Genomic DNA, 12,589 nt, shown 5'->3' on the forward strand with positions numbered 1-12,589 from the left:
TGGACGAACATCCTAGAACGTCCTCCAGGGACAGCCGAAGGTGAGGACCCAGGCAGCCGAAGGTGAGGACCCGGGTAGCCGAAGGTGAGGACCCAGGCAGTCGAAGGTTAAGTCCCAGGCAGCTGAAGGTGAGGACCCGGGCAGCCGAAGGTGAGGACCCGGGTAGCCGAAGGTGAGGACCCGGGTAGCCGAAGGTGAGGACCCGGGCAGCCGAAGGTGAGGACCCGGGCAGCCGAAGGTGAGGACCCGGACAGTCGAAGGTGAGGACCCGGGTAGCCGAAGGTGAGGACCCGGGTAGCCGAAGGTGATGACCCGAAGGTGAGGACCCGGACAGTCGAAGGTGAGGACCCGGGTAGCCGAAGGTGAGGACCCGGACAGCCGAAGGTGAGGACCCGGACAGTCGAAGGTGAGGACCCGGGTAGCCAAAGGTGAGGACCCGGGTACCCGAAGGTGAGGACCCGGGTACCCGAAGGTGAGGACCCAGGTAGCCGAAGGTGAGGACCCGAACAGCCGAAGGTGAGGACCCGGGTAGCCGAAGGTGAGGACCCGGACAGCCGAAGGTGAGGACCCGAAGGTGAAGACCCGGACAGCCAAAGGTGAGGACCCGGGCAGCCGAAGGTGAGGACCCGGACAGCCGAAGGTGAGGACCCAGGCAGCCGAAGGTGAGGACCCGGACAGCCGAAGGTGAGGACCCGAACAGCCGAAGGTGAGGACCCGGACAGCCGAAGGTGAGGTCCCAGGCAGCCGAAGGTGAGGACCCGGACAGCCGAAGGTGAGGACCCGAACAGCCGAAGGTGAGGACCCGGACAGCTGAAGGTGAGGACCCAGACAGCCGAAGGTGAGGACCCGGACAGCCGAAGGTGAGGACCCGGACAGTCGAAGGTGAGGACCCGGGTACCCGAAGGTGAGGACCCGGGTACCCGAAGGTGAGGACCCAGGTAGCCGAAGGTGAGGACCCGAACAGCCGAAGGTGAGGACCCGGGTAGCCGAAGGTGAGGACCCGGACAGCCGAAGGTGAGGACCCGAAGGTGAAGACCCGGACAGCCAAAGGTGAGGACCCGGACAGCCGAAGGTGAGGACCCAGGCAGCCGAAGGTGAGGACCCGGACAGCCGAAGGTGAGGACCCGAACAGCCGAAGGTGAGGACCCGGACAGCCGAAGGTGAGGTCCCAGGCAGCCGAAGGTGAGGACCCGGACAGCCGAAGGTGAGGACCCGAACAGCCGAAGGTGAGGACCCGGACAGCTGAAGGTGAGGACCCAGACAGCCGAAGGTGAGGACCCGGACAGCCGAAGGTGAGGACCCGGACAGTCGAAGGTGAGGTCCCAGGCAGCCGAAGGTGAGGACCCGGACAGCCGAAGGTGAGGACCCGAACAGCCGAAGGTGAGGACCCGGACAGCTGAAGGTGAGGACCCAGACAGCCGAAGGTGAGGACCCGGACAGCCGAAGTTGAGGACCCAGGCAGCCGAAGGTGAGGACCCGGACAGTCGAAGGTGAGGACCCGGACAGCCGAAGGTGAGGACCCGAAGGTGAGGACCTGGGCAGCCGAAGGTGAGGACCCGAAGGTGAGGACCCGGGCAGTCGAAGGTGAGGACCCAGGCAGCCGAAGGTGAGGACCCGGACAGTCGAAGGTGAGGACCCGGACAGCCGAAGGTGAGGACCCGGAGGTGAGGACCTGGGCAGCCGAAGGTGAGGACCCAGGCAGCCGAAGGTGAGGACCCGGGCAGCCGAAGGTGAGGACCTGGGCAGCCGAAGGTGAGGACCCGGACAGCCGAAGGTGAGGACCCGGGCAGCCGAAGGTGAGGACCCGGGCAGCCGAAGGTGAGGACTCGAAGGTGAGGACCCGGACAGCCGAAGGTGAGGACCCAGGCAGCCGAAGGTGAGGACCCGGAAGACCGAAGGTGAGGACCCGGGCAGCCGAAGGTGAGGACCCGGACAGCCGAAGGTGAGGACCCGGGCAGCCGAAGGTGAGGACCCGGGCAGCCGAAGGTGAGGACCCGGGCAGCCGAAGGTGAGGACCCGGACAGCCGAAGGTGAGGACCCGGGCAGCCGAAGGTGAGGACCCGGACAGCCGAAGGTGAGGACCCAGGCAGCCGAAGGTGAGGACCCAGGCAGCCGAAGGTGAGGACCCGGACAGCCGAAGGTGAGGACCCGAAGGTGAGGACCCGGGCAGCCGAAGGTGAGGACCCGGGCAGCCGAAGGTGAGGACCCAGGCAGCCGAAGGTGAGGACCCGGACAGCCGAAGGTGAGGACCCAGGCAGCCGAAGGTGAGGACCCGGACAGCCGAAGGTGAGGACCCGAAGGTGAGGACCCGGACAGCCGAAGGTGAGGACCCGGGTAGCCGAAGGTGAGGACCCGGACAGCCGAAGGTGAGGACCCGGGCAGCCGAAGGTGAGGACCCGGGCAGTCGAAGGTGAGGACCCGGGCAGCCGAAGGTGAGGACCCGGGCAGCCGAAGGTGAGGACCCGGGCAGTCGAAGGTGAGGACCCGAAGGTGAGGACCCGGGCAGTCGAAGGTGAGGACCCGAAGGTGAGGATCCGGGCAGTCGAAGGTGAGGACCCGAAGGTGAGGACCCGGACAGCCGAAGGTGAGGACCCGAAGGCGAGGACCCGGGCAGTCGAAGGTGAGGACCCGAAGGTGAGGACCCGGGCAGCCGAAGGTGAGGACCCGGGCAGCCGAAGGTGAAGACCCGAAGGTGAGGACCCGGGCAGCCGAAGGTGAGGACCCGGACAGCCGAAGGTGAGGACCCAGGCAGTCGAAGGTGAGGACCCGAAGGTGAGGACCCGGACAGCCGAAGGTGAGGACCCAGGCAGTCGAAGGTGAGGACCCGGGCAGCCGAAGGTGAGGACCCAGGCAGTCGAAGGTGAGGACCCGGGCAGCCGAAGGTGAGGACCCGGACAGCCGAAGGTGAGGACCCAGGCAGTCGAAGGTGAGGACCCGGGCAGCCGAAGGTGAGGACCCGGACAGCCGAAGGTGAGGACCCGGGTAGCTGAAGGTGATGACCCGGACAGCCGAAGGTGAGGACCCGAAGGTGAGGACCCGGGCAGCCGAAGGTGAGGACCCGGGCAGCCGAAGGTGAGGACCCGGGCAGCTGAAGGTGAGGACCCAGGCAGCCGAAGGTGAGGACCCGGGTAGCTGAAGGTGATGACCCGGACAGCCGAAGGTGAGGACCCGAAGGTGAGGACCCGGACAGCCGAAGGTGAGGACCCGAAGGCGAGGACCCGGGCAGCCGAAGGTGAGGACCCGGGCAGTCGAAGGTGAGGACCCGAAGGTGAGGACCCGGGCAGCCGAAGGTGAGGACCCGGACAGCCGAAGGTGAGGACCCGGACAGCCGAAGGTGAGGACCCGGACAGCCGAAGGTGAGGACCCGAAGGTGAGGACCCGGACAGCCGAAGGTGAGGACCCAGGCAGCCGAAGGTGAGGACCCGGGCAGTCGAAGGTGAGGACCCGAAGGTGAGGACCCGGGTAGCCGAAGGTGAGGACCCGGACAGCCGAAGGTGAGGACCCGGGCAGTCGAAGGTGAGGACCCGAAGGTGAGGACCCGGGCAGCCGAAGGTGAGGACCCGGACAGCCGAAGGTGAGGACCCAGGCAGTCGAAGGTGAGGACCCGAAGGTGAGGACCCGGACAGCCGAAGGTGAGGACCCAGGCAGTCGAAGGTGAGGACCCGGGTAGCCGAAGGTGAGGACCCGGGCAGCCGAAGGTGAGGACCCGGACAGCCGAAGGTGAGGACCCGGGTAGCTGAAGGTGATGACCCGGACAGCCGAAGGTGAGGACCCGAAGGTGAGGACCCGGGCAGCCGAAGGTGAGGACCCGGGCAGCCGAAGGTGAGGACCCGGGCAGCCGAAGGTGAGGACCTGGGCAGCTGAAGGTGAGGACCCGGGCAGCCGAAGGTGAGGACCCGGGCAGCTGAAGGTGAGGACCCGGACAGCTGAAGGTGAGGACCCGGGCAGCCGAAGGTGAGGACCCAGACAGCCGAAGGTGAGGACCCGGACAGCCGAAGGTGAGGACCCGGGCAGCCGAAGGTGAGGACTCGGACAGCTGAAGGTGAGGACCCGGACAGCTGAAGGTGAGGACCCGAAGGTGAGGACTCGGACAGCTGAAGGTGAGGACCCGGACAGCCGAAGGTGAGGACCCGGACAGCTGAAGGTGAGGACTCGGACAGCTGAAGGTGAGGACCCGAAGGTGAGGACCCGGACAGTCGAAGGTGAGGACCCGGACAGCCGAAGGTGAGGACCCGGGCAGCTGAAGGTGAGGACCCGGACAGCTGAAGGTGAGGACCCGAAGGTGAGGACCCGAAGGTGAGGACCCGGGCAGCTGAAGGTGAGGACCCGGGCAGCTGAAGGTGAGGACCCGAAGGTGAGGACCCAGGTAGCTGAAGGTGAGGACCCAGGCAGCCGAAGGTGAGGACCCGGACAGCTGAAGGTGAGGACCCAGACAGCTGAAGGTGAGGACCCGGACAGCCGAAGGTGAGGACCCGGGCAGCTGAAGGTGAGGACCCAGGTAGCTGAAGGTGAGGACCCGGACAGCCGAAGGTGAGGACCCGGGCAGCTGAAGGTGAGGACCCAGACAGTCGAAGGTGAAGACCCAGGCAGCTGAAGGTGAGGACCCGAAGGTGAGGACCCGGGCAGCTGAAGGTGAGGACCCGGGCAGCTGAAGGTGAGGACCCAGGTAGCTGAAGGTGAGGACCCGGGCAGCTGAAGGTGAGGACCCGGGTAGCTGAAGGTGAGGACCCGGGCAGCTGAAGGTGAGGACCCGGGTAGCTGAAGGTGAGGACCCGGGCAGCTGAAGGTGAGGACCCGGGTAGCCGAGGATCTGGTTGGTGCAGCTCCACAGCAAAGAGTATTGCGCAAAAACAGGAGCAGCGACACTTTGCCCCCACCTCCCCCGCCTTCCCCAGACATCTCAGAACTTGCCAGCATACCAAGATATTCCAGCGGGATTATCCCTCTCCACGAGACCCTTTGTCCGGTGTGCTGCCGCTGAATCACAGAATCGTAGCCACAACCATTCAAACCAGGCACCACTTCTCCTAACGGTCCAATAGGTCAACAGCCCTTCGAGCCTGGGATTCCCCTCCTTTCCACACAGTGCCTTCTTCTCCGTAGCAGAACAGAAGGAGGGGGCTGCAGGGGACACCTCCAAAACAACTTCTGCCAACCCCCCTCATTAAGGCCCCCTGATCACAGAAAAAGACACACAGGGACAGAACCTGCATTACAGTTCCCGCCTTTGCAACCGATTTCAGTGCCGCCCACTTTCTGCGTAAGCCTGAGAGCAGAGTACGACCTCACCTTGTGTGTTTGAGAAGGAGTTTATTGCACGTTCTATTTCAGTGATTAAAAGTTTATTACAGGTGATCGAGATCTTGCTCAGCAGACTAGATTTGTCAACACCGGCGTTGTAAAAGCGCTAAGAGTGCCAGCCTTTCATCGAACGTGATGATATCCTCATTCAGCAGTGGTTGCCAAATGTTCGACGGATGATAGCAGAACCTGCTCGCGAGAGTTTTTAACGTGGAAAAGTCATTTCAGGGGGCACTTCCACTCTCTTGAATTCAGAAGTCTGGGTCCAGTTGTACGAAGAAGAGTTTCAAACTGGGGCTCCAGTGGATGACCATGACGTCCCCTGTGGTTTGTCATGCCCTTCGCTCTTTGCAGAACTGCTTTCCTGGCTGTTGGACCTCATTCAGTACAAGACCAGAAATACAAGTGATTCATTCCAAATCTTATCATCCCTTCGAAACTCATTTCAACACTATCAACCTCAAACCTCATCAATAAGCTCCAAGACCTGGTCTTGATTAGTCCTTGAGTAACTGCATCTTCAATTTCCTCACTTGTGGCCCCCAGTCAGTTCAAACTGGCAACATCTCCTCCACAATCCTCATCAGCACACGTGCACCACAAGGCTGTGTGCCTAGTCCCTGCTCTACTCATGATACACTTATGACTGTGAGGCTGAGCACAGCTCCGTTGCTGTTGCTGATGGCACGACTGTGTTTGGCTGAATCACGGGTGCTGACGAATCGCCACATCAGAGGGAGACTGAAAATCTGTCTGAGTGGTGCCACAACAACAACTTCTCACTCACCGTCAGCAAGACCAAAGAGCTGATGATTGACTCTATGCCAGTCCTCATCGGAGGATCAGAGCTGGTGAGGGTCAGCATCTTAAAACTCCACTGTGTTACTATCCTGTCCTGGGTCCAGCACGAAACTGCCATTACCAAGTAGGCATGAGAGCCCTCCGACCTCCTTAGAAGTTTGCACAAATTGAGCATGACATCTAAAATTTTGACAAACTTCTATAGGAGCAGAGCAGAGATTATTCTGATTGGTTGCATCATGGCCTGGCATGGAAACGCTAATGGCCAAGAATGGAAAAGTCACAGTAAGAGGCAGATACAGCCTGGTCATCACAGGCAAAACCCTCCCTGTCACTAAGCACACTTACAAGGAGCTCTGCCACAAGAAAGCAGCATCCATCATCAAGGACCCCACCATCCAGGCCATGCTCTCTTCTGACTACTACTACCAGTGAGGCCCCAAACCATCAGGCTCCTGAACCAGTGTGGGTAACTTCACTCACCTCATTGCCGAATGGATTCCACAACCCACAGACTCACTTTCAAGAACTCTGCAACTCATGTTCTCAATATTACTTATTATATTTTTAGATTTAAATTCTTACTGTAACTTAGTTTTTTTTTATCGTGCATTGCAGCGTACTGCTGGCCTACAACAAAGAAAACCACAACCTATGCCAGTGATTTTAAACCAGATTCTGATTCTGACTATTTTTACTTGCACGGCTTGCCTTTTGCATGTTGGTTGTCAGTCTTTGTTTTTATTTAGTTTTCATAAATTCTATTGCATTTCTTCTTTTTCCTGTAAATGCCTGCAAGAAAGTGAAACGCAGGGTAGTAAATGGTGACATATACTGCACGTAGTTTTATAACAACTTTACTCTGACATTGACTTTAACAAGATCACACCACCTCATAATCTATTCACCTGGCCCTCAGGAACAGCTTGAAGAGTCATACATTAGCCATTCCAGAAGCCACAGCACCAAAGTGGAAGCAAGTCAGCCCCAAATACCTGAAAAGACCATACACAAAGCACACTGTCAACTCGGTTACACGGACAGGCACGATTGCATCTGTCGCTCGTCCAGAACCATTGCCCTGAAAGCAGTCCTTCACTGTATCATTTCAGTTAATAGGGCCCCTCACAACGGGAGCTAAAATCTCACCAAAGTTAACACTGGTGTTGTGGGTGCCGTTACAGAGGAAATAAACAACAATCTTTGCAGTTTTTTATTTATTATAATTGATTAAACCAAGGCTGGGGGAAATCACTCTTTGCTTGACTTTAAACTCTGAGCCAGCTGTAAACATGTGTTTGTTTTTTTTAAATGGAGACACTAAAGTCAGAGACACTCGCGCCGAGAGCAACATGCAATCTGCAGGATGGCCACAAGAGGGCAGAGGAATCTCTTCCTCCACAGATGCTGCCTGGCCCACCAGCTTCCCCAGCACAGTTTGTAGTTTTTCCTGGAACATCACTCCCTGATCCTGGGTAGATGCTCAGAGACCTTGGAACAGCACTCCCTGATCCTGGGTAGATGCTCAGAGACCTTGGAACAGCACTCCCTGATCCTGGGTAGATGCTCAGAGACCTTGGAACAGCACTCCCTGATCCTGGGTAGATGCTCAGAGACCTTGGAACAGCACTCCCTGATCCTGGGTAGATGCTCAGAGACCTTGGAACAGCACTCCCTGATCCTGGGTAGATGCTCAGAGACCTTGGAACAGCACTCCCTGATCCTGGGTAGATGCTCAGAGACCTTGGAACAGCACTCCCTGATCCTGGGTAGATGCTCAGAGACCTTGGAACAGCACTCCCTGATCCTGGGTAGATGCTCAGAGACCTTGGAACAGCACTCCCTGATCCTGGGTAGATGCTCAGAGACCTTGGAACAGCACCCCCTGATCCTGGGTAGATGCTCAGAGACCCTGGAACAGCACTCCCTGATCCTGGGTAGATGCTCAGAGACCTTGGAACAGCACCCCCTGATCCTGGGTAGATGCTCAGAGACCTTGGAACAGCACCCCCTGATCCTGGGTAGATGCTCAGAGACCTTGGAACAGCACCCCCTGATCCTGGGTAGATGCTCAGAGACCTTGGAACAGCACCCCCTGATCCTGGGTAGATGCTCAGAGACCTTGGAACAGCACCCCCTGATCCTGGGTAGATGCTCAGAGACCTTGGAACAGCACTCCCTGATCCTGGGTAGATGCTCAGAGACCCTGGAACAGCACTCCCTGATCCTGGGTAGATGCTCAGAGACCTTGGAACAGCACTCCCTGATCCTGGGTAGATGCTCAGAGACCTTGGAACAGCACTCCCTGATCCTGGGTAGATGCTCAGAGACCCTGGAACAGCACTCCCTGATCCTGGGTAGATGCTCAGAGACCCTGGAACAGCACCCCCTGATCCTGGGTAGATGCTCAGAGACCTTGGAACAGCACCCCCTGATCCTGGGTAGATGCTCAGAGACCCTGGAACAGCACTCCCTGATCCTGGGTAGATGCTCAGAGACCTTGGAACAGCACTCCCTGATCCTGGGTAGATGCTCAGAGACCCTGGAACAGCACTCCCTGATCCTGGGTAGATGCTCAGAGACCTTGGAACAGCACCCCCTGATCCTGGGTAGATGCTCAGAGACCTTGGAACAGCACTCCCTGATCCTGGGTAGATGCTCAGAGACCTTGGAACAGCACTCCCTGATCCTGGGTAGATGCTCAGAGACCCTGGAACAGCACTCCCTGATCCTGGGTAGATGCTCAGAGACCCTGGAACAGCACCCCCTGATCCTGGGTAGATGCTCAGAGACCTTGGAACAGCACTCCCTGATCCTGGGTAGATGCTCAGAGACCTTGGAACAGCACTCCCTGATCCTGGGTAGATGCTCAGAGACCTTGGAACAGCACTCCCTGATCCTGGGTAGATGCTCAGAGACCTTGGAACAGCACCCCCTGATCCTGGGTAGATGCTCAGAGACCTTGGAACAGCACCCCCTGATCCTGGGTAGATGCTCAGAGACCTTGGAACAGCACTCCCTGATCCTGGGTAGATGCTCAGAGACCCTGGAACAGCACTCCCTGATCCTGGGTAGATGCTCAGAGACCTTGGAACAGCACTCCCTGATCCTGGGTAGATGCTCAGAGACCTTGGAACAGCACTCCCTGATCCTGGGTAGATGCTCAGAGACCTTGGAACAGCACTCCCTGATCCTGGGTAGATGCTCAGAGACCTTGGAACAGCACTCCCTGATCCTGGGTAGATGCTCAGAGGTCGAATGTTAATGATAAAAAGCCCTGGAGTGGGCACATATGCTATACAAGGCGATTCTGCTAGAGAAATAGAACATCGAATGGAACAGCACCCGATCAGGCCCTCCAGCTCACAATGCCTGTACTGAACACAAAACATTCTCTTCTGCCTGCAGGGGATCCATATCCCACCAATTCCTGCATGTTCGCGAGTCTAACGAATGCCTGAGCTGGTCCATCAACTCTGAACAATCACAGATTATTCTTCGGCCCATTGAGTCTGTGCTGGCCATCAATAGTGACCACTGACCATCAATCCCATTTCAGTCTCACCCTCACTGGTGGGCGGGGAGGGGTGCAATTTACAGCGGCCGATTAATCCACTGACCCCACATGCCATTACGATGTGGAAGGAAGCCAAACCATTCTGGGAAAAACCACTCCATCTCAGGTTAAGCCCTCCCCACCACTGAGAACATCTACACGGACTGCTGTTGCAGGAAAGCAGGGACCCCCACAGCACAACCCCTGGGCAATATCATCAGGGATCCCCACCACACAGGGCAGGGTCTCTTCTTGCTGCTGCCATCAGGAAGAAGGTACAGGAGTCTCAGGACTCGCACCACCAGATTCAGGAACGGTTATTACCCCTCAACAAGCAGGCTCTTGAACCAAAGGGGATAACGACACTCAGCTTCACTTGCCCCATCACTGAAGTGCTCCTGCAACCTATGGACTTATTTTCAAGGACTCATCTCATGTTCTCAATATTATTGCTTATTTTTTATTATTATTTCTTTTTTCTTCCTTTCTTTTTGTACTTACACAGTTTGTTGTCTTTCCACTCTGGTTGTCTGCGCTGGGTGCAGTCTTACATTGATCCTGTTACAGGTTTTTTTGAGGATGCCCACAAGAAAACCAAATCAAATCAAGTTTAATTATCATTCAGCTATACAGCTGAACTAAGTGAATCTCAGGGTTGTATATAGTGACATATAGGTGCTTTGATAATAAAATTACTTTGCAGTCACAGAGAGAACGTGAAGCTCCACACACGCCCCCCCACCCCCGAACTCAGGTCTCCGTACCTCAGCGGACCAACTCTATTCTGACCACTGGACATCGGCCACTAATCATGCATTAAAGATCAAATTATTTGAAATTGTTGAAGCTGTAATGAGACTTGGAGTACAAACGTGGGAACACTCATTCACCATGGCGACAGAGCCTGGCTTCTGTCTGCTTCTCCTGAGGGGGCCAAGGCTTTTCATTGTTCGTATTGCCGCCTGGAAATGATAAAACTGAGGCCCATTCAGTATCTGCCAGGGATAGGAATGGCCCTGGCAACGTCACCAAAGTTCTGTGCCCAGGAAGGAAACGGGCTGCGAGTGTTGGGGCCTTTCATTGTACCTGCTGCACCCGGACAGGGTGCGCCAGGCGCTGGGTGAACAAAGGGGAACCGGGGGGCAGTGCGGGCAGCAGGGCTGCACCACACACCGAGTGCGGGTGAATGGAAATGCCCAGTCCTGATCAGGGGAAACTCCTGTTGTTCGGGGCTCGATGGCCGTGCTCCAGCACACTCCCAAAAGCAGAAAAGGTGGCAGGGGCGAAGGACAGGTGTCCTTCCGGGAGGAACAGCATCCCTAAGAGCGCTGCAGAATTCCCGGACCGCGTCCCTGTTGTGTGTTTAATAGTTCAGTAGTATTTGAGTCAATGGATTGTTTGATTAAGCATTCTTGGTTGTTTAAATAATTCATTACTGGTTATATTAAAAGTAGTGAATTGCACACACCATGACCCTAGCTCGTGATACACACAAGCCACGCTTAAAAGCAAACGAAGTAAGATTTGCATTGCCGGCTCCTTATTTCCTTTGAATTCTTTTAAAGTTTTGAAGTTATAAAACATAACAGTGGCGATGAGACGAATCCTGGACGACTCCCGACCCGTGGAAGTACAGCGAGACGTTCGAGTTTTTAAAACAAAACAGCGCAGCATCTGTCTCTTCGGAAGGGAGAGTGAGAGAAACGATTGTTAAAAAGAAGGCAGAAAGAAGAATTCACGGGTTCATGAACAGTGAGTACCGAATGATAATAATCATTTTTTAAAAAGAGCAGAAGTGGCCTGCGAAATCCACATTGGGCTCGAATGTGGATAATTCAGTTGTAGTTGTCTCAGCCAGTCATGTTCCCACAATGCTGGCCCTCCTGGTTTATCCACCATTTGCATGCCACATGCCCTGCAACAGAATCAACTGAAAGCGACTTATAAAGGTACCGGATGATGCCACAGTGGTGTTCAAGGCTGGTATTGGAAAACTCAATCTTATTAAATGAAAATGCCACACCCAAGTTTTGCAAAGTCCGACTGTTCCTTATACCAACCATGATAAAGTAGCCGCTGAGCGGGATTGCATGGAGGCTGAAGGGATTGAGCAGAGCCCGTGGACAATGCCAGTGAAGAATGGGCCTGTCAGGATCTGTGGTGATACTGAATGTAGATCAGTACCCTCTGCCCAGAATTGATAGCCCAGGATTACTCTCTGCCCAGGATTGATGGCCCAGGATTACCCTCTGCCCAGGATTGATGGCCCAGGATTACCCTCTGCCCAGGATTGATGGCACCTTCACAAACATTTCAGGAGGGAAACACTTCAGCAAGGTGGATTTCGCTAAGAGCTGCTTACAGATGGAGATGGAAGAAAAGTCCGAACTGCTTCTCATTATACACCCTCACAAGGGTTTTATTGCTAAAGAGGCTGTTTCTGAAGCAGCATCTGCACCTGCATTCTGGCAGAGAGCTATGGACCAGGTGCAGCAAGGCTGACTCAGCGTCACCTGCTTGACATCATTGCTACAGTAAGGATGACAAGGGACATCTCCAAAACCTCAAATCAGAGTTTAAAAGATTAGAAGATCATGGGCTCAGAGCACGACGCAACATTGCAAATTCTTTACACCAAGCATCAGTTACTGTGGTCACTCCACTGACACGCAAAGATCACATTGCGCTGGGAAAACTCACAGCAGTGGCGGATGCCCCAAGGCCAGAGGACATGTCACAGTCATGGTCCTTTTTTAGGATCTATCAATTACTGTAACAGATTCCTGCTCAACCTGGCTACAAATCTCCACTCCTTGAACTCATTACAACAGTTTGGGAAGAAATGGCAAAGGACAAAGCAGAGTGAGGTGGCTTCCAAAAGACAAAGGAAAGGTGACACCACATTCTCACATTCTGATCCGCGCTGTCCTA

At 56.0% G+C, this 12,589-nt stretch overlaps 1 protein-coding gene across 8 annotated transcripts in view; it reads right to left on the minus strand.

Annotated features, from left to right (window-relative positions):
* Positions 1 to 12,589, minus strand: part of LOC132396889 (galactose-3-O-sulfotransferase 2-like) — a 127,187-nt gene that overhangs the window by 70,624 nt on the left and 43,974 nt on the right. For 3 of the 8 annotated variants that reach the window (XM_059974932.1, XM_059974938.1, XM_059974937.1), the window contains exon 2: positions 6,814 to 6,894. The exons of 2 other annotated variants lie outside the window; for them this stretch is intronic. The gene's annotated coding sequence lies outside the window, so the exon portion shown is untranslated. Of the gene's footprint in view, positions 1 to 6,813; positions 6,895 to 6,994; positions 7,098 to 12,589 lie in introns of all 8 variants that reach the window. 3 more of the 8 variants (XM_059974933.1, XM_059974935.1, XM_059974934.1) reach the window with 2 other exon arrangements.

Source organism: Hypanus sabinus, chromosome 7 (genome assembly GCF_030144855.1).
Source record: "Hypanus sabinus isolate sHypSab1 chromosome 7, sHypSab1.hap1, whole genome shotgun sequence".
NCBI classification, from domain to species: domain Eukaryota; kingdom Metazoa; phylum Chordata; class Chondrichthyes; order Myliobatiformes; family Dasyatidae; genus Hypanus; species Hypanus sabinus.